Raw genomic sequence first — 22,358 nt, 5'->3', positions numbered from 1 at the left:
TCTCTGCTGCTTGGAACAAGCATCTCTCGCCCAGACTCCCTCCAGGGCCAGCCCTGCTCCATCGTGCATCAGCTCCTGCTCTTCATTCCTTCACTGTACCAGAACCCAAGCATCAAAAGAAGGCAAAGCAAGCTGGAGTCAACATGAAGCCGGGTGCTACCAAGCTTCACAGGAGGCAAGCTGTGCTCCAGTAAACTTCCCAAAATGACCCCTGCTTCAGAGCAGCCTTGTGCCATGTAAATTGCTGCTCTTTCAGCATCTGGCAGCTGCTCAGATGGGACCACAGGGAGAAAAGACATCTTGGCCCATTCAAGAGTTTCTTCCCGTTCTGCTCAAGAAATGTATGTGGGCTCTTAAGTCTTGTTGATTTAAGAGAAAGGATGCAAAATTAATTTAGACAGGAAATTAATTAGATGCGAACTGATGTTTACATCCCTACACATACAATGAATTCTTGTGTGAACCTACAGAATGCAGATGGATGGATGGATGAATGATAACAGCAGTCTAGGAATGACATTATGCGCTGGTCCATACGCTGGGGATGTAGAAAGACTTTTCTCTGCATTGCTAATTAATAACTATATCCTGAGCAAATGTTGATAAATCCTTTATAGAGCATGTTATCTCTGTCTCTCCAACTCCTGTCCTGCATTTCTATTTGCCTGTTTCCACTGCTCCACCCCTGGCACCCACACGCTTCACTTCCCTCCCATATTTTGTAACTGGTAGCAGATTTGACTCCCTTTCTGGAGAAAGAGGCGGAGGTTTTGTTACTGGGGCTTTGTGTGAGTGATTGCATGTGTATGTGTGTATACAAAGATGGATACAAATCCATTGGAAATAAACACCTTTTAAGGGACTTGAGAGAAAGACACACAGGGCAGAGGAGAAGAAAGAGCCTACAGACCCTCAGCCAGACAATCAGCCAAGATGAAGAGAAAGACCCAGTGAACCAAAAAAAGCCTCAGTTCTCTTTTAAACTCTCCATGATTTGCAAGGAAAGCAGCAGATCCCATGGCTGGGAAGCCGAGCTGTGGCGATGTAACCCTTACCCCTTCTCCCAGCCCCGCACAGCTCAATTACCCCAGGCTGCCAGGCTGCTCTGAGCACACCCCCACCACCCCGCATCTCCCCCGCCGCCGAGACAGCTTTCACCAATGGAAGGAGTACAAATATATTCATTGGCACCTTATCAGACATGCATGCAAAACTAATTAACATGGGGAGACATGCAAGCTGCCACCCAGCCACAAATACACACCCACGAGCATGCACACACACACGCACGCATGCACAAGGCAACCCTTGTCTAGGGGGGACATTCAAAAGGCTTTGTCACTAATTTAGGCATCTGTCTCAGTCTGGTCTGGTCCTCCTGGCTAGGCTGGAGTTGTGGTTTTTTTCCCACTCTGTTTGACAATGCTGGGAACATGCCCGGAGACCCCTCATTCAAATCACCCCTTGACAATGGTCTCATTGTGTGAGCATATAGAAAAGGGAAAGGATGGGGGAGAAGATGTGGAAGGGGGGGTAAGGAATTAAAATGTGAACCCAAGGAAGTGTTTACTAACACAAGCCTCGCAGCTGCCCCGTCTCTCCTCCTCCACCCCCTTCTTCTGCCCCCGGCCGTTCCAATGGCCCAGCCTGTCCCCAGTTCCAGGCGGGCAGCAGGATGTCGGGACAGCGGAGTGGCTGCACAGAGGTGCACAGAGAGCAGGCAGGCTGAAGGGATGAAGCCTCAGGGCATTCAAGTCTTTGGCAGCAGGGGGGCAGGTACAGGTTAGAGAAGATAGAGCCAGAGATGCCTCGGAGAGGATTAGGGACTTAAAATGTCCTGGGAAGGACATCTTCATGGAGGAGCAAGAGATTTATTGGTATAACCACTCCAAGGCTTTTTCCAGCAGGAACAAAAAGTGCTTAAACCTGGCCTCGTGGATTTAGAGCAAGTGAGCAGCCTCGCTGCATGGTCTGGACTGCTCTCTTTGGTGCTGCAGCCAGACAGACATGCTACATACAGCATGAGAAGAAAGGGGGGAGCAGCAGGGTGTTGGAGCTGGGGGCTCAGAGGATGGACCAGACTCCCTTCAGGATCCCTACTGCTAGTTATTAAGTACCAGGAGGACAAAAAAAAATAGGGAAAAATGCCCCAATGCCCTGCCCACCCCCAGGCACGCCTGGGGAAGGAAATAGCGAAGGTGCAGATGGGGGGTGTTCCCCCAGCCCCACCGCGCTTGGCTGGCCTTGGCAGGCTCCGTTCAGCTGGAAATGCCCAAGAGCCAGCAGAGCACAGGCAACGGGAGCTGGGGAGGGGGAGAAGACGATGACAACGTTTTCCATATATGCAAATGCATCCTCACAAGATACCCAGAGGGAGACAAAACAAAGAGACCTCAAAGAGGCTGGCTCTGAGACCCGCAGAAAGCCAGATACCTCCGCACACCTACGGTGTTTGCACATGAGGACCCGTGCAAGATGCAGTGCTGCCCAGAGGTTCCCCCCAAATCTGAGCAGATATCAGCCTAAAGAAAGCCTGGTGGAGGAGCCCAGTGAAAGCTGCAAAGACAAATGCCACAATCCCACATCCTCCTACACAAACAGGTGCACCTTAGGAGTACAAAACTATTCCTGTCCTTTAGCTTAGTCAGAGAAGAGAAAAGCTGTGATGCAAACCCACATGAGCCCTGCCTTGGTGGGCAGAGGTAGCTCAGCTCCCCTGACATTGCTTCTGCAGTCAGATCCACCCCCTAGACCTTTGTGTGATTTCCATAAGAGGAAAGCTAGGAAATTCCTGGACATTACTAAACAAGGCCGGGCAAAATGTCACACAGAAACCCAAGAATGTACATGATGCAAAACCAAAAGTCACCTGTGCAAACATTTCTGCTTAAAAAAGGGAAACTACTGCAAGGTAAGCAAATCTGTGCTTTTTATCCAAACAAGTGGTTGTGAGCAGTTTTATTGCCACATTCCTGTGCCCCAATACACAGGGATAAGTACTCGACACACAGTGACACGCAGGGACTCGGGGACAGAGCTGTTCTTTTAATAGGGCAATGAAGACAGCGAATGAAATAAAACCCTACAGAGATCAGCTTGCAGAACTCAAGGCTGAGAAAATCTATTTGATGGTAAAAGGAAACAAGGACACTCATGATTCTGCTCTCATTTCCATGCTGTAAATTTGGGCAGCTTTTACTGAACGCAATTAAATCCTCGCTTAGGATTTAACCTGGTGAAGCTGAGGGCAGACCTTGCTACAAAGACCCACCTCTGAGCTCTTCCCCTCAACTTGCTCTGCAGAGGCCAGCAGGAGCTGTGAGAAAACTGAGTGAAAAAGCAAGGGAATTCATAGATCCCTGCCAGTGTGGCCATTTCAAAGCCCCCTTCAGCTCTGTCTTGCCTGTTCTCTCCTTCCCCAGTGATTTGCTGCTTTGCTCATGGAGCTTTGGCTGCAGGGAACAGTCAGTACCAGCATGGCAAGCACAGAGTCTCAGTGGTATTTGGGCATCTCCTTCCCTTCAGTTCCTCTAATGGGAACTGAAAACCTCAGCAAAGCCCCAACACATCCATTCCCTGCCTCTGGTGGCTGATCCTTCCTTTCCAAAACTATCAGGGTCCCAGTGGGGATCCCATGCAAGACTCTTGCAAGAAACCCTGCAAGAGTTGTTGTTAACACCTCTTTGAGTATTCTTTACATTTCCCTTTATTTCAAGACAGGGCATTTCAAAGGCTTTTGCCCAACAGCACAGTTTAACACACTGAGTTTCCCAAGCAACAAGTAATAGAACTCCTCACCTACTTGTACCACACAGGTAAAGTCACCTCAGGGCTATGATCTTAAATCCATACATGCTTTTCCCCATGGACGTTGAGAGCTGTAAATCTCAACATTTCATTAAACAGATCACTCAGAACAGATTGCCTCACAACATAACTTCTCAGCTGGCCACTACCCACGAGCAGATGATTTTACATGACATTTATTCATGCAAATTGCCGAGGCTGTAGTCTAGTTACCCAGCAAGAGCATAAAAAATTACAGTTTAGATGCATAAATGCTGGCACCATGAGAGAAGACACGATGAGACTGGAAACACATCCCTCGGTTTCACATACAGTGCAACAAAACTTAGAGGGAATCCTCATCAGATGGGGATTTATCAGGAATGACCCCCCCAAAATGATCCAGGGGAAGCAGAGAAAGGCATGTGCAAGGCTGCAAGGGCTACAGAGAAATGAACTTCTCCTGCTGCATGTGCAGAAATCTGCCATGGGGAGAGCACACGCAACATTTTACGTCACTCACAAAGCCTACTCTGTCCAATAAAGTGGGGAAGTAAAACAAAGCATGAAATCCAGGCATAAATTAGCATCCCTCTAGCCTAGCTTTATTTGTGCTGCTGCTGCTGTGGATTAGCATCTAGCTGGCTGACAGGCTGATAGGCAGACAGAAACAGGGAGAAATAAAAAAAAAAAAAATCAGTGGGTGTCTTTTTTTCTCTATGGTTCCTGGGATGTCTGCCTTCAAAGTGCAGGCAGTGTTCATCCCTTTAGGACCCGAATTTTTCCATCTTCCTGTGAGAGCAGTAGGCTCTGTAGGAAAGCAAATCCCCCTGAGATATTTGTGCCTGCACCCTGTGGAGCCGGCACCCGTCATCTAACGCAAGCCCAGTGCAAACCTGTCACATCCCCAGCCAGCACCCCCCCGGCATCCACAGCTCCACTCTGCAGAGCCACAGGAGCAGCTCTGGTGTGGGGCTGGGAGACCTTGAGGGTAGCACCTTGCCACGGGCACACACAGGCAGCAAATGCCCCGGGATTAGCTCTGGATCATGTTCACCATCGCTCGGGGCAGCTGCTTCCTTCAGCCCTTGCAGCCACAGCTGGGTTGGGTACCTGATCCCAGATGACATGACCGGGATCTCACGCCGGCATCTCCTCTCAGTTTGTGTCAGAAATGTGTCACTGCCTGCTCCTCGGGCAGGAGGACCTGCAGAGAGCTTCCATCGGGCTGACACACAGCCTCCCTCTCCTCAGGGCTGCATGGCAAAATGAGTGGTCGTCACCAGAGACATCCCTCCTCTCAGGGCTTGGTGGCCTCGTGCCCACCCGCCCTTTCCAAGCACAGCCATGGAAACATAGCACTAAAGAGGTGCCAGTCTTGACAGCCACCACTCCAGTCCTTCCAGAACCAGCCCTGGCAAAGGAGCCTTTCTGCCCCAGCAACTTCAGGCAGCAGAGAGGAGCTGGGAAGCTCCTCAGTGTGGCACTTGTGCACAAACTGGGGGAACAACAGCAGTAAACTTGACTGTGGTACAAGCAAAGCCCATTTCCACCCTCACTGAGCCATTCAGAGTTTGACTGGGCTCTCAGGTCGCAGGAGATTTCTAGTCCTTGCCTGTCTTTTAAGGAGCCAAACACAGAGCTCAGTTTTTAGGCTATGGAAATAAAAAATTCAGCTGCTTTTCAAAGGTGGCCTAGAAAACACAGACTAATTCTGCACAGCCATAAAGCAAGTCCCTCAGGAGTACAGCATGCAGTTCAAACACCCCCGTGTCCCTCTGCCTGCCACCAGGACTCCCACTGAGTGGGTCTGATCAGGGGATGGAAGTGTGAAAATTCCCCAAGATGCAGAGAATCCCTCCTTGGTAGAGCCCTTGCAGCTCTCAGCCCCTCAGCCAATGCCCTGGCCCTACTGATCACTGGTGCCACAATCCAAGTAGATTGGCCCTGCCTTTGGAGCATGGAACAGGCAAAGCCTTTCTTGCAGCAGGCATCTGTGGCCAGTTCTGCTTGCTCCATGCCCAAATGGGTCAACACAGGCAGGTTTTTCCCAAAGGAGGTAGAAGGGCACTCTGCAGAGCTTTGAGACAGCTGCAGCTGGAAATAGCCCAAGCAGAAGAGATGCATCCCTGTTCCTCCAGCCACGCCTTCCCTGGAGTGCTTGATCCAAGTCTGGAATAAAGCACACCATCACCATCCTCATCCCACTGCACACAACAGTCCCCTCCACATCCCCACAGTCACAGAGGTATCTATGGAAACATCCCATGGCATCAGTAGGGAGGTTTCTTTTAGGAGCTAGGAAGGAAGGAAAGAAGGATGAAGAGAGTGTAGAAACCGGAGCCTTTGTTTCCCAGCACTCAGCCATGCTGTTAATTAGGTAGCAGAGACCAGCCACTTCCTACCACATCCTCAAGCTCCTGCAGCAATAGCAGGCACTCCTTTAGTCTCTGTCCTTTGGGGATGAGAAGGAGGCAAGGAGGCAGAAGTCAGTCAGAGCCTACAGAAATGCAACAAGCTGCAGGAAGGATCTTTCCTTTGCAAGGGAACAGGCACCTGATGGGCTCCCCAGCCAGCACTTATCTATGTGAGCCATTTGTTTCCTCCCCAAGCTCTCAGCTTGCTCTGACACATCACCCATTCCCCTGACTGCAAGCAAATGAGTCAGATGGGTCCCAGCCTTGCACCCACTCAGAAGCCCTCTATTTCTACTCTGCTCCTCAGTGCCACACCATCAGAAAGCTCAGCCTGGGGACTGTGCAGGACCACAACTGCCTTAAAGAGCTTGGTACAGGTCCAGACTCACACATGCAGTTTGCCCTTCACTCTGAGGAGCTCCAGTACCCTTCTGCATGAGCTGCATTAAAACTCACACTGGCAACAGCACATTCAGACAAGCGGCCACTGGGAGCAGGGCAATACCTATGAAATGTATCACAAATGGGCTGAAGGAGAACATTCCCTTGAGTCACTGGTCCAAGTGGCAGCTTGGGGCATGTCTGCAGCAGCCTGGGGAGATCCTGCACAGTACCATGAGGACACCACAGAGACAGCATCTCCTCCTCTGGCTCTTAAGCAGAGTCTTCCACAGCACTGCACACAGTACACGACCTCTCAGTTAAAGCAAAGACCAAATAAATTTTAAAAAGCAATTTTTTCTTCTGAGTCCTGGCAGCATGGAAGTCAAACACTGTTTTTCAAGCTGTTCCCAGAATGAGACAGAGCCACATGTATCCCAGGCACAGCCAATCTGCATCTGCACAGCCTTGTTCCCACTACCTTCATTAGCACATACAGAGATGTGCATCCCTCTCTTGTAGAATGGGGTGCCAGGGACCAACATCACCAATTATTACCTTCTGGACCACAGACCTCTGTGCCCAGGGCCATACAACAGTGGCTGGGACCACTCCTGAGAGTCCTCAGTATGTCTAGGGGCTTAAATGAGACCCAAGCCAGTCGCTATCCAACCCAGTGTGATCCATGACACTTTAGGTGTCAGTCTCTCTTTTCTTCCCTGTTCAGCTGTTACACAGCATCCTGCACTGTCAGCCTCGAGCTTTGAGTCTTGATTCCCAAAATTGCTAAGATTCATTCCAAGAACCAACTAATTGGAGGAGTTTTCTTCAGACTGATAATGCCTAAGCCCTACAAGGTCTTTGACTTGTTTCCAGAGTTTTCCTTGCAATTAAGATGTCCCTAAATACATTTCTTGTTAGCATAATTCTATTAATTTTAAGTGAGAACTGAGACTTTTAAACAGTCCTTGATTACAGTTGCTGGAGGTTTGCAACAGACACCCCAAATCCCAAGGTTTGCTCTAAAACCCTTGTGAATTATTCTAGTCCAGCCTTGCCAGCTGCTCTTCTACCCGAAAGGCACCTTCCCTTGAGAGCAGGATAGTAGAAGAAGGGAAGAAAGCTGGAAAACAGCCATTTCTGGGACTACAAATGAAATCAGGAGGAACAGTCCCAAAAGCCTCTCTTAGCCTTGGCCACCAGCAGCAGCTACTCGTGAAGCTCCCACCAAGTGAGAGCCAAAGGAAGAGACACATTGATCCTGCCCTGCTAGATTTTATGCCAAGCTTGTCAGCAAGGCACGCTCAGCTTTGGCTGCCCAGCAAATGCAAACCTCTCCTTTGTGTGGCTTTCTGGACACCTCCCGCTGCCCTCCTTAAATCCCAAAGCCAGCAGCATCCCTTGCAAGGTGCACACCATGCCAGAGGCAGCAAAGACGTGCTCCTTGCAGCCTCCTGGCCCCAGGCCTTCTGCCAACACCATCCCAACATGGGGCACGCAGGCAAAAGAGCTGCCGGAGGAATCCACACCGAGCGGCGCTGAGCACGACCTTTCTGCTTTACAATGGTAACCTGAATCCTAAATACTGGATTTCTAGGCATGCATTAAAGCCATGAGACAATGGAGACAGCGAGGCTGGGCCTGGCTGCAAGCCAGCTCCATGCCGGCCCCGTCAGCGCCCGATGTTTCCCATTTCCCTCTTTTTTCACCATGGCAGATAAGCTAAGTCCCCCTAAGCCAGGAGGCAGGTGCATGCAGAGCTCACCCCTGACTTGGGGACTGTGCGTGACTCACCCCCCATTGAAGGTGGATGCCCAAGAAGACCCAGAGAGGTGGTTGCTTTCCTCTCTCCCTCTCTCTCTCACATGAGCATTGCTTCTCCTTTAATTGGTTTCATTCATGGCGGCCCTTTGCTAAATGTAATTATGCCAGGCTCTCTCCGTCTGTCTGCGTTCAGGAAGAGACATCGCTCTCACTGTTTTTATCTTCAATCTTTATTTCTGCATTAATCCCCACTCTGCAGCTCACATGTACAACAATGTCCAGGACCTCCTGAGGACATACAGACACATAATGAAGAGCAGGATTTGTACCCAGGTCTCTCCTGGCTGGAGAACAATTTTTCACAGGGAAAGCCCCATACCTCAGTCACTCTGTAACATCTACATCTCTCAATGATACCTCCACAAGCCAGTCCTTTTGCAGACACTCAAGAGTTGTCTGTGAGCCCAGGCAAGAGGAGACGGCTTGATTTTGTCTGCATCACAGAGATGTCTCTGCCCTGTCTTCCCAAGCCCGGTACATAAAGGTAGCGAGATGTCTGCTTAGGTTGACATGGACCGCTTTTCACATGGAGACAGCATTCAGTCCCAAACTACCACACTCATTTTCCTTCCCAGGAATGCAGACAGGGTGAACACGGCTGAGCACAGGGATTAACAAACCTCAGCTCTGCAAGGGCAGCTCATAGCTGCATAGCTGAGGCTGCAAAGCGCCCAACACACCCAGAAGGATTTCATCCCTTGGGGATTCATTACCCAAGGTCCTTACACCTTCCTCAGCCAGGGTAGGTAGATCTTGGGGGAAAACACAATGCTAAAGGAGCTGTTGGTTTATCAAGAGACCAAACCCAGTGACACAGACCCTGGGCAACCAAGCACCATCTGGTGACCGCCGGCTCCCGACACAATAGCCTACGTTGGCATGTTTATGATAGAGACCAGAGGCGGATTCCCATTATCCCCATCAGATCCTGTGATGTGGTTTCAGGAGAAGGACCATGAGAAGCAGATGGGATGGCAGAAGAGAAAAGAACGCAATGAGACAGACAGACAGGAGAGATTTATATGAAGCTAAAGCGCATACCCATAAACATGGGATAAGTAAATAGCATGTAAGTATGAAATTAAATGCAGGGAATCCATGGCATCCAGTAATCAGTCAAATATCTCCTTCACCTCTTTTTCAGTTTATCATCGGCATTTTAAAATGAGATATTTATGCCAATAAGTAAGCCAGTTGTATATTGTAACCCTGCAAATATTGGCTTGGATCTGAGAGATTCGTCCCGACAGACAATTCATTTTTACAGTTATTTTTGGACTCCCGGCTTTCGTGGAACACCGGCTCTCTGTGTTGGATTTTATGCCCCTGAAATGTATTTACAATGCATGGCATCTGTATTGTGCATTACACACTTAAATCATTGCATTTCATTCATCGCTTGTAAAAAAAAATATTGCAATATCCTGAAGCTCTGAATACTCAAATTCAAAATATAACTGCTGCATTTTCAGAGTAATGCTATAAAATAATGTTGTATTTTTAGATAAAGGAGTGAAAATTGATCATGAGGAACATGGATTCCCAAGATCTGGGAAGAAGGGGAGTTTGGATTTCACACCACGATAAATGGGTAAAAAAAAAATAAAACTAAAAGCTGAAAAACCCACAAAGGTTTATTTTCTAAACAAGAACATGGAAACATTTTGTCACTTAAACAAAGGGAGGAGGGCGGGGGAGGCTCCGCATCCTTGGCTTGCTCTCTGCAATGGACAAATACTATCAGAAACAAAAAGCATGGCATAGTTAGCAGGAGCTCAGCGCTTTACAATTAATGGTATGTATTTAAGTCCCTTTTAGGGGAAGCCTTCTGCAATTGGGGGTAAAAAAATTTCTTGGTTTTAAAGCCTTCTGTCATTGTTGCCCACAAGCAGAAGAGAAAGGTGCTTTCTTTGTCATCCGGGGGTTTATGGCAACACCTTAATATGTCCTTTTCATAGGTGAAGCAAGGCACACAAAGCAGCCGCGTGCCAATGCGTCCCCCCCGCCACCAGCAAAATAAATAAATGGAGGAACGCGGGGACGGCGGCCGTCGTAATCCCTCGGCAAAGAGGCAGCGAGGATGGTCTGGCGGGGTAAATATCGCACGTCTCCTGCCAAACCCCGCGTGGGCTATTGTCCCACCACCCCTTTTAGATGTCATTAAGGATTTTTCGCATACAACCAAACGAGCGGAGGGGATGAACGCGCTCGCCTCTTCCCCACCAGTTGGAGAAGCCATGACGAGGCGGCTGGGAGCCGGCGCAGGAAAAACACAGGGCAAATTAGGAAGTATGTTAATTCAGTTAATATCACAGAGGGGCTGGGGGGCGGTGGGGGGGAGGTGTGTGCGCAGATTTTCCGCCCGAGGAAGGAGGTGGCAGAGAAAGAACTGGGGCATGCCAGCTCCCGTTATTGTTCTGCCTTCATCGGTAATTAGCAAGATAAGGAGGGGACGGCGTGAGGGAGGCAGCGTGGCGAGGACAAGGCAGCGCTGCACCCCACCTCATGCCCATGCGGCCATCTTACAGGCGGCGCTCGCCTCCCGCAAAATGGCCGCCGGGGCCCACACTGCCTCAGGCCCGCAGCTGGCCCATCCCAGCGGGCTCCCCTCCGCCAGCCCCAAGGCAGTGGGCACTCAGGAGCAGTGGCAGCCAGTAAAGGGGGCCCCAGGAGAAAAGGAGTTGCCAGGGTGGACCAGAGTGCGCTGGCGAGCGGCCATCTTAGCCCGGGCCCTGCTCACAGCGCTAAGGCGCTGGGCACGCGGCACTCGCACAGCTCTCTCTCCAGCCCTCGTGGCTGGAACAATCTTGGTACACTTCTCCTTCACCAGGCAGAACACACTGCCTGGGCCCTGCCCGTGGCCACAGAGGCGGCTGTGCCCTTGCCATGGCTTTACCGTTGGACACGAGTGGGTGTACCCCACACAGCCTGCCTCATTGTGTCCCAGGGAGTTCTGAAGGCTGCCAGGCACTGGAGTGGCTCTGGAAGACATGGCCTGGACAGATAGAGCATTCTGAGAGCTACAAGGCAAGATGTCACCTGTCCAGCCATCAGAGAGTGAGTTATAGGCAAATTATGCCTTTCTCCTGGCCAAAACAAAATAAATCCCAAACCAAAACTGCAGCGATATCAGTAAAGAAGACATGAGCTTCCTAAACCTTAATTTAACACAAATTTAAAACAAGGTCAGTTATAAAATGTATGGTTACACAGACGACACAGACAAAGCTACAGATAAATTTCTCACTCCATGGGAGCTTTACAGTGGACACATCAGTGCTGCTCAGTTCTCCAAATGAGCAACACCAAATACCAACCAAGGAACCCTCATTTCTGGTCTCAGGCTGCCCTTAGGACAAGACCAGCAATTACTGACACTAAAGCAGAATTTGGGAAACATTTAATGTATGTTTAGCTATGATGGGACTACTTCAGACGGTGCAATAGGCACAAAATGCACGTTGAAAATTCAGCTTCTGCTCCAGTACTCTGTGGAGAACCAGAGGGTGATTGCAACTGCATGCAGGCAGGGCCATGTTATACATCTCAGCTAGACAGTGAAACATAAGGGATGGCAGGCTAGCTGCTCCGCTCCAGGGTTGTCTACACGGAAAACCACACCATTATAATGACAGCACTATAGGTCAACTGCTGCTGCTCCTCGCCATGCTGGTGCACATCTTCACTCTTAAACTGGCTTTCTCCAGTTTAGCTTAAACTGCTTCCAGCGTGACATCACTGGTATACAGGAGAGTCCTGCCTTCTGCTAAAGTAAATACCCACGGAGGTTGTATGAGTACAGCTCCTTGCTTTAAAATCCGCCCCCCAACCGTACGTCTGTAGCCAGACCTGCCCTTCGGCTAACCTTTCTGTACTCCGCACACTCCTGGGCTGTTCACAGTGCCCGTGAAACACTATTACACCCTGCTTCCCTTGGGTGCTAATCCTGCTTGTCAACCCAAAGGCAGAAGCAGACGGTGGCTTGGCATTTTGATTACGTTGTGATCTGTTTGAACCTTCCAGATTCTTTTGATGTCTGTGCAAATTTGAAAGGGGGAGCCTTCATCCCCCACAATGAAACTCTGCTATCGCATGGTGAACCATCTCGGGACTCCTATGTCCGTAGCCACTGCTAGATTTGAAGCGGAGAGGAGAGTTGCAGCTCCTCCAGGAAGAGTCTGAATTTCAGACTAACCAGTTCTGGCCCTGAGCAGAGAACACTACAGGGACAGCGTGTTGCTCTTCAAACAAATGCATGCGTAGGGGAGTGTGCGCATGCACAGAGACACCAGATTTATACAAATAGATGCATTCATAGGAAAATGCAAATAGCATCCTCTTCCATCCCAGGCTCCCTTCGAGCTCCTGACATCCCAAGGTTTCAGAGGAGTACAACGGAGCCTCAGATCAAACATTAGCCCTGCGGGGGTTCCCTCAGGGAAGCAGCCATGCACTGGGGTCTTTTCCCCGCTTCCATGTGAGGTTTCCCGACCCGGCCTTCCGTGGGTGCTCAGTTCTGACACGCGTACGACACGCGCGCGCGCATGCAGAGCCTTGCTGAAAGGTGCTCTGGGAATTGAGCTCCACTTCCTCTTTCTCCTGAATCAATTGTCATAAACCAGCTTTTGTTTTATTTTTAACAAAGCGACGGAAATAATCTCCACACACAGCCCTTGACACTCCCACAACCCTGTCCTTTAACAGAATAAGGTGTCCAGGGCCCCTGAGGACACCGGCACAGGCACACAGCAGGGTAAGAAAGATCAGGAGAGGCTGATTTCTGGGTGCACAGAAATACCCTGCTCCTCTCTTGAGCCCATTGCTTGGCAGGCAGAGAGGTGGTGGGATGGGAAGAGGACTGGATGGTGGGCAAGGCACTTCCAACCTCTTCAACCCAATCTCCAACTGTTCCCTTCACTCTCTACCCACTGGAGTACTCACTTTCAACCTGCATTTTACCTTGCATTCTGTTCCTCATGCTCTTCAGTGCCAGCAAGAGGTGACTCCTGCAGCACCATTGCAGCAATCAATGGGCTGATGTGCAACCTGTGACAGCCCAAGCTCTGCCTGCCTGTGGCAAACCCCTGTCTCCAGCATGGCCAAGAACTCATCTCTCCTCCTCCTCCCATCCCACATACCCAGGTTCAGGACTCAGACACATATGGAGACATTTCTTGATGAAACCTATCAGTGGGTGAGTGGCAGCTGAGCAGGTACTGAGCAAGACGTGGGGCCAGACAGCAGCCAGGGGGGAAGGCAGCGGGTGGAGGGAACGTGCCTCGGGAGGAATACTCACAAAGGGCTGCTTTCATTAATAAAACATTCCCCCCTCGGTTGCCTTTTGATTTGGGTGTAAGAATTAACCCCATCTGCCCAACAGCACGCTACCTACCAAGTCATCTCTGCTGAGGAAGGCTGTCTGACATGTCTGCTCAATTGCCTGGCTTCCCACTGCCCGCGCTCCTTGGCAGCCCAGACCCCTCCAAACAGCTCACCAGCTTCGCTGGGTCTGCCCTATGGAGGAGATCCTCTTCTCACAACATAGATTAGACCCAGTGAAAATAGGCTTAGTGAAAAGACCATTTCACTATTAATGCCACCCCTCCACAACCCCCCCCACCAGCTTCACACTCTCTCACAACCAGAAAGATTATAACAAATCCTGGTCACCTTTTGCCCCTGCTAACTACTGCTCCAGTCTTTGCACTGCATGCCTTCTACCACGAGTAGAGAGCTGGGCACAGGGAGTACTTATATATACACACACACATCTATCTAGTCAGCAGTGGAGGTGTTCAGCTGCACAACACACATCTCCCTGCACAGCATCTCGCCTTGTCACAACACCCCAACCCATCCCTCTCTGCTGTAATTGCAGCGCCTGGTCCTTGGGCATCAGCAGAAAGTTGCAGCAAATCCTACATTGGTTAAAGCACAATCTGTCCATTCAAAATTGGTGGGGGGTTGCTTTTAAATCACTGAGACATTTCTATTCCCTTTCTGTTTAAAGTAAAACCTAGATGCAGAGATGCCTTCGAACCGACAGCCCCTTCATTTTTCCAGAGGTGTGTTTTAATGAGTGACTCGCCTTCCAAAAAGGGGCCGGCAAAGGGGAAGGATGGCAGATTCTCCACACAAATTCAATAGCTGGTAGGTTGCCATGGGCTAAAGCATTTCTTTGCACACATGAAGGGAAGGGACTCCAGAGCATTAAGGGTTTTGCCTCCCATGAGTTATAGCTCTACCCTTCAAGAGCGGAATAAATGCTTTATCCCATTGCAGCCTGTGATGTATTCTACATAGATGGATTGATTTCCCCTATTGTTCTTAATAAATCCTGGCGCATGAAGAAACTCACTGCACAGCCATTTTTCCTGCCTTGTTCTAACTTGCAGGAGTAAGAAGGGTCAGATGTGACTGCAGTGGGAAGCAAAGGCCATACGTGAGGCAGTGCTTTGTGGGATGCAGTGGGAGTGCTTGCAGGGGCTTGGTGGGTGCAGGCAGCCAACTCCCTTTTCCCTGTTTATTCTCCCTTTGAGTCGAAGCTGAGGAAAAAGGGAACCATGGCTGGGTACTGCAGCACTGGTGTGGCTCTGACAGGAGCAGCTACTGCCAAGCTGAGCCTGCACAAGCCTCCCAGGTCTGCACAGGGAAAGGCAAGGCTCTGGCCCTCTCTGACTTGAGCTCTCAATTGTGAGAGATAAATACATGTATTGTCTGATAAATGCAGGGCTGAGCACTGCACTACTGTAGAGACTTCCTAAGCACACCCAGCTGTCCGTTGTGCCCTGTCCATCACACCTGTCCCTGCCCATATCCCAGCTGAGAGGAGTCCACACCACAAACACAGAGGCTCCTCTGGTTTTTTGTTTGTTTGGGTTTTTTAAAATAAAAATGCCAAATCAACCCCCTCTCAATGACTCTCAATGGCACATCTCAGAACCCAAGATTGCTGTTAAAAGGTTCTCTCCCTCCCTACCATCTTTTCTACTCACAAGGTTGACATCCACCCTCTTTTACTGCTACAGGAGGGTGTTTGCTGGACACAGCTTTGCTGGTGTCCAGCAAGGAGACACTGCTGGGCTCCAAGAAGCAGGTGGCTCTGCACAATCCTGCCTTGGCCACCTGCCTCCAGCTCCATCCAGGCTCCCTGGATTATCGCTGCTGGTCTTCTCTAGCAGCAGCTAACAACTGGCCCTGTTTCAAAAGCCTGGCTGGGAATTTGGCTGTTGGAGAGAGGGAGGAATCAGGTAAAAGACCTGGTCTCCCATGCATGAGCTGGACTCAATCCTTCAGCAAGACTTCCAGGGACTCACCTCTCCTTGCTCAGGTGGAGACGTCCCAGCCCTTCCCAAGGCATCCCACTCCAGGAACTCTCAGTCATGTCTGATTAAGGAAAAGAGAATTTGTCTCAATTAGAAAGAGGTTCCCATATGCGTGGACGGATGTCAAGTAATTACCGCATGTCACTCACGTTTGGAAAAGAGACCTTAAATTTGGGGCTGTGCAAACTTGCACACACAATTGCAAGTGAGTTACAGACCTTGGCATGCTCCAGAGCATACGTTGTGTGGATGCTTTCAAGCCCATCCCTCAGCTGAAATACACCCAGCCACGTAAAATACAGCCAGACACGACCCCGTTCTCTAATAAGGAAATAAAGCCGAGTGGACCTGCATTGCCAGACCCCAGACAGCAACACTGTCTCTTTAATTTTCTCCCTGGCTATCTCATCCTTTGCACAAACTCTTTCCTCCCCATGGCTTCTTCCAGCCTGGTGGGCAAAGTGGGAAAACATCATTAGGGAGGAAAAATAATTTAGTTTGTTAATCAGTATCCAGTGGTGGGAAACAAGAAAGACAGAGAGCTGGGCTGGCGGTTAGGGCTTAGGAAGGGCCAGCACAAAGCCCACCATTCATGACATCTGGGGCTGGGATTCTCATTGAATTAAACAGACACAAAGAGCAGAGGCATTTCATGCTCTCTTCACAAGAATTATCATATCTCCCTGGCACTAGGAAACCTTCAGCATGGGAGAGGGGGAGAGAGAGAGAGAGAGAGAGGGGAAAGCGGGCAGGCTGGGTAGAAATATGGGGCAGGGTAGAAGAGGCTTTGTTCCAGGGTTGGATTTATGGATGGGATGCGGCGCGTTGCTTTGCAGGGAGAGAAAGGGCCCTGGCGCGCTGGGTCTAATAAGAATCAGCAAATGTGAAACAGGGGGCCCCTGTGTACCATGAAGCAGGGAAACCCACGTTTGACAAGCCAACAGAATAACCGCTCGCGTCTCAAGGCTGTGGAAGGATGCTGACGTTCCTACGAGATGTGTCGTCCTGTGTGTGTGTCAGCAAGGAGGGGGAGAAGGGGAGAGGCGAGGAGTATAAACAAGAGACCAGGCAGCATCGTTCAGTCATGAAAATTAATTAGCTGATGTGCAAACCATGGCTGCCTCTTCCTACTGCCCTGCAAGCATTCCCCATAAAGCTATGGTGTGTGCAGAGCCTGTGACTGGGAATGACAGGGGCAGATTAGGCAGCTCCTTGGGACACAAGCCTGGCAGCAAGAAACCCACAGCCCGTGCAGGAAAGGTGAGGAGGGGATGATTAGTGTCCTTGGGGAAGAGGCAGAGCCCAGGGACCAGAAGAAAGAGAAAAGGGAGAGACAGGGCACCAAGCTGAGACCAGGAATCATGTTGCTGCAGCAGCATAAATTGGGGTGGATCTCAAAAACCAGCCATTAAAAAACCAGGGGCTGGTGGACAGCAAAACCACTTAGGGTTTAGATCACAAACTCTCTGGGGCAGGACCTGTCATCTCCTGCAGGCTCACACCATGGAGGCCTGTCCTTCTTGGTCTCTGGGCATTACCAGAAGATCTACTTTAAATACTAATTGCTCCATGATCAAGACCTGTGAGCTGCTGGGAGGCTCCCTACAGCATTACCTGTGGGAAGAGGGGATAGATCTCTGACCTCACATCCCCAGGGTAATTTGACCCCGTGCACTAGTGCCACAAGCAAATATTACTACCCAGTGATGAAGATGAGCAATTCCTGACCAACTTCATATATCCCATCCCCAAGCTTTCAGATCCTACTATAATATCATGTTTATTCTTTGGCTGGAACAACTACAGAAGAATGAGGGTGCCAGGGAAAAGGGGGAAAAAAGGGAATGAAGGGATGCAGAAAGTGATCGGCAGGGAAAAAACAGAGAAGACTCTTTGACATGGAATGTGCACAGTGAACACAACGTGCTGGAAACAAAGGGATGCAAGGAGAGAGGAGAGGCTGGGATGGGCATCTCGGCAGACATGTAGGTAAAAGTTGAAAAGGAAGCACTAATTAGCACCCAGACCATCACTTTCCATTAATAGCTTGTCACCGTTTCCTTGATGTTGCTGAGAGCAGGGAAGTTGGTATGTGTGATGCTTACCTGTCTCTATCTCATTAACAGAAGTGAGGGTGAGAACAGATGTTTATTGCCTGCATTCAGATAGACAGGCCCTTTGCTGAACTGAGAGGCAGGAGAGAGGGGGAAAGTTATGAAAGATGCTCATGAAACACAAGACAAACCCAAACAATGGAAACCCAAACGCAGGACACTTGGAAACCTGTGCCGATCCAGAAACGGCCCCAGGCAGGTATCAGGTTCCAGGAATTCTGGAAACACAAAACTGCTCAGTCAAATAATTATAACCCAGGGCAAATACACTGCCAGCTGGGGGAGAGTGCTCTGGTATTGGCACGAGGTATATGCAAGGGGCTGTGACTGCATTAGACCTGGGAAAGTAAAACAAAGGGCTGCTTACTTTCCAGACTGACTTGCTGAAGGTGTCCACTCTACTAAAAAACAGACAGCCAAGCATCTTACTGAGAGCCAGAATGGAGATACCCACCAGTAAACAAAGGAAAAAAAGAAAACAAAAAAGTGCTATTTCAGGCAAAGATAAATGTGCTTTGCATATAATCACTTTTGGATTAATTCTTCCAGCAGCTAAAAAAGAGATTATCCTTCCTATGTAAAACACAGAGGCCTCTCCTTTCCCTCCAACATGTGGAATGGCTCCTGACAGTGACATGGGAAAGAGGGAGTGTGCAAGGCAAGGCAAGGCAAGGACGCCAATCAGCAAGTACCTGTGAGCTGGTAGCACACGTCTGCTGGTGCGATGACGGGAGCGTGCGCGTGTGTGCACATTCCTAGGGACACCCCCGCTTCCACCAGCACATAAATCCACTACACAAGCCAAAGGTTCCTCTAGAGCAGGAGCCCAAACCTCCTTAGGAGGGAACGAGGGAAAACCAAAGGCAAAGAAAACATCAAGGCAGGGACTGAAGGAACAAAGGCTTCCCCCCTTTCAGCTTGGAGACATCTTCTTGGCCATTTAGCTCAGATCAAGTGTAGGCTCTGTTGACTCCCCCACCTATTCAAACGAACACTTTCAATAGTCTGATAGGTCTTTTCTGCTCTACAGCTTCTCTACCCCCGTGTTTGACGTCCCCAGCCAATGCAGTTAACGCCACATGCAGAAATACTGCCCTGAAGAGCCCTCGCTTAGATTGCGTGGTCAAGCACTTCAAAGTTAGGAAGTGTCCAATTTATGGCTGTCCACGCAACCTTAATTCCACCTCGCTGTGCAGCCTCTCTGGACAGGAAAAGAGGGAGTGAGCTAAAAATAGGCTGTGACCGTGTCGTCAGCCTCGTAAGGGCATGGGCAGGGAGAGGCTGAATTAACATCTCATGGTCAGAATGAAATCAGGTACCCCCCGACTTGCCAGCGCCTGCTTTGGTGCCTTCAACCATGTACATTTTTAATATACAGAAATCACGTGCATTCTAAACATACAGAAAAATGCATTATTTATAGCTAATAAATAATAGATTGTTTATATAAGCAAAAAGAAAAACAATTGTAGGCAAGTGTAACAAATTCCCCTTCCTCCACCCCGCACCCATCCCTGCTTCATCCTGTGCGGGCAGAGAGATTTTCAAGCCCCAAGCCTCGGCACAGATTTCTGCCACTATGAAATACAGGACTAATGTTATCTGGCAGCGGCAGAAGGCTGCTCTCCTGGGGCCGGCAGAGAAGGGGACTGCTGGGGCTGGCAGTGCCCAGGCCAATGCACCCACATACCCTTCACTTTTCTCTCCTGGCACCAGAACACGGAGGAGTTTTCTCCCAGGAGAAGGGTCTGTGCTGGAAGGATATGACCTAAAGGTGGAAAGGGGTGATGGAGCTGGCTGTGAACACCCTCCCACCTTCCCTGGCTGGTCCAGAGCTCTGCAATAAAGTGGTGGGAGTCCATGGTTTCACCCTGCTCCTAATCTGTTGCTATTATTATTCCAGGGAAACAATAAATTTTAATTTCCCCCCCCCTTCAAGAGGCAAGCAAAGGGAAATCGTGATTCTGAACAATTCATAATTCAGCTAAACCTGAAAGGAATTTAAGGGACAAAGAACAGGCATTTCTCGACTCGAAGAGCTTCCCCCAGACGAATTTCAAGGGCCCACAGCAAACAATGGGAGTGTCAGAGGTTCTCAAAAAGAAAAAAAAGTTCAAGAATCTTTACAATAAAAAGTGTTAGGCAACACAGAGGTCAGAGCCAGCTCCTCCTATAATAAATAGCACGACTACCCTACATTAACTATAGGAGACATTTTAATGCAGTGCCTCAGCTTCGTGCTAATTATACTTTTTCACCATATTTTGAACCTAAGAAAAAATGTCATCAGTTAATTATAACAGATGAGGGAGTGTGAATACTTCCTCAATAAATAATGCCTTGATATCTCATATCCAACAAGCTGCGTGCTCTGCTCTGAAGGTGCCCAGAAATATGTCCTCTCAGGAAATATATCAAGAACTGATGGTCCCATAAGCTGGCTTTGTTTCCAAGCCTTGATTTTCAGCCCAATAATTAAGTGATTTTTATGGATTGGAGAGAGTAAAGGTCGTGGGACTGCTGGAATGGTGCCAGAGAGAGTAAATGTTTAAAAATAAATAAATTCCTAAATCAAAATGAGATACAAAAGACCTCAACAAATTCCCCCCATGGCTGCATAGGTGAGCACACAGACACAATTTGGTTTCTGGACCCATGTCCCATCCTTCCTGCATTCATGGCATCTCCATGGGAGTCTGGCATGCACTGAAAAAGCCTGGTTTTAATGAAACCAAGCCACTGCTGCCAGCATGCCATCAGGAGCCAGCCACCACTGTCCACCTACCCCGAGGAGGAGGAGGAGGAAGGGCACCATGCCCCTACTGCTGTGCCACCCTTGGCACTGCCCCCATTGCACCCATCCCTGCCGAGGCTGCTGGGCATCCGGGGCCTGAGGACGTTCCTCAACTAAGCCATCTTTCTTTCAGCTCCCTTCTCCACCTAGCACCCCTCACTTCCCCCTCTGAAGAGCCGGGATTTGGCGTGGGAAAGATGTCTTTGGGCTTTTCACAAATCCAGTATCCCCTTGAACCAAAACCAATTAGCCTGGCCCAAGGTCCTGCCATTGAAGGACCGTCCCTTCTTTTCAAACCCCCGCGGGCTCAATTGCTCTAAGGAGCCTGGATGTGAATGAGCAAAGCCCGCTTAAAGTGGTACTTAAGGCCAGACCAGGGTGAAGGAAAAGAGAAAGCCTCTATAGGAACAGCAAGCTGAGTTTCCAAGAGACAGCTAACTGACGGAGATTGTGTTCTTTTGCTCCCCCCATTTTCTTTTTTTTACCCCCACTCCTTAGCTTTCGAGGCAAACGCTCCTAACCAAACCTGAGCCCCTGAATAAATATTAGAAAACACGAAAGCCAGAACCTCGTCCTGACTCTGTGCGGGAGCCCGCCCGTGGGAAGTGTGATGGCCCGGCCTCGTATGCCAGCTCTGGTCACAAACACGTGCACTCAGAGGGACAGAGGGATGGTGAGAAGCCCGAGTTGATGTTTTTCCAGTTTGGGTGCTGGCAAACATCTTTCTAAGGTGACCAGGCTTGTGGGCACGAAACACCAAAATCCCCAACCTGGACAGGGTGACTCCCTGTACCATGTGCTGGGGAAGCCAGCGTGGGCAGCCTCATGTCCATCTTATGCTGGTGGTCCCTGGTGACACCCAGAGACTCAGGGTGACTGAGGGGCTGCAGTGTGGCAGCAGCAGTGCCAGGGTGACACGCAGTACCCACACCATGAACAGTGTGTGCGCACCACCTTGTGCCAGGCGCCTCAATGCTGATGCCAAACCAGCACCTTCCCTCCGGCCACACACACACACAGGCAGTTGTGATCCCTCCCTGGTGGACGAGCAGCACCCATCCATGGCCACAGGTTGGATGGACCCTCCAAGCTCCTCGGCTCTGCCCTTTCTGCGGCGGCACAGACAAAGCCAGGGCAGAGCAGCAGGTAAGGGGAGGCTCTGTTTGTTTGCATCCAGGGTGCAGGGAGGGCATGGGAGCCAAGAGAGACAAAAGAAATGGCTGAGCCCAGCCTCAAGAGTGGAACTCGCCATTGCCAGGCAGTTCCACAAAAATGCCCATTGATGGGATTTCATCCATAGCCAAGCGTGCACGCTCACACAGCCTGGCTTCCAGGGGAGCTCCTTCCAACAGCAGGGCCTGAACAGCCCCTTCTCCACCTGACCCCGAGCCCTGGTGAGTTTGGCTTCCCCAGGTATTTGGTATAAAGCCCCTTCATCTCATGCACCAAGCCAAACCCACTGCATGGCGGGCAAGTTTTAGGAAAAGGTGGGAGATCCTGAGCTGGAGCACGCGATCTCCCAGAGCGTCATTTCCGTGGGGTGAAACCCACAAACTGTATTTTCCATTCATCCCCCAATGGCACATGCTGATTCTTCTGTCGCTGTCTCCCTCTGCCCATCCCCAGCTCTGCCTGAAGAACAAAGACATCACAACCCAGCTCCAGGAACCTCACCCATGTTTGGCCTACGCTGCATCCTATTGCTCCACCAGGAGAG

General features: G+C 50.0%; 1 long non-coding RNA gene across 2 annotated transcripts in view; it reads right to left on the bottom strand.

The window, feature by feature from the left end:
- The window catches only part of LOC115947764, a 34,056-nt gene that overhangs the window by 9,601 nt on the left and 2,097 nt on the right, over window positions 1-22,358 (bottom strand). For both annotated transcript variants that reach the window (XR_004081618.1, XR_004081619.1), the window contains exon 2: window positions 15,725-15,794. This is a non-coding gene — a long non-coding RNA (uncharacterized LOC115947764). The remainder of the gene's footprint in view (window positions 1-15,724; window positions 15,795-22,358) is intronic.

Source organism: Geospiza fortis, unplaced genomic scaffold, assembly GCF_000277835.1.
Source record: "Geospiza fortis unplaced genomic scaffold, GeoFor_1.0 scaffold171, whole genome shotgun sequence".
In the NCBI taxonomy this organism is placed as follows: domain Eukaryota; kingdom Metazoa; phylum Chordata; class Aves; order Passeriformes; family Thraupidae; genus Geospiza; species Geospiza fortis.
This window is presented reverse-complemented; position numbering and strand designations above follow the sequence as displayed.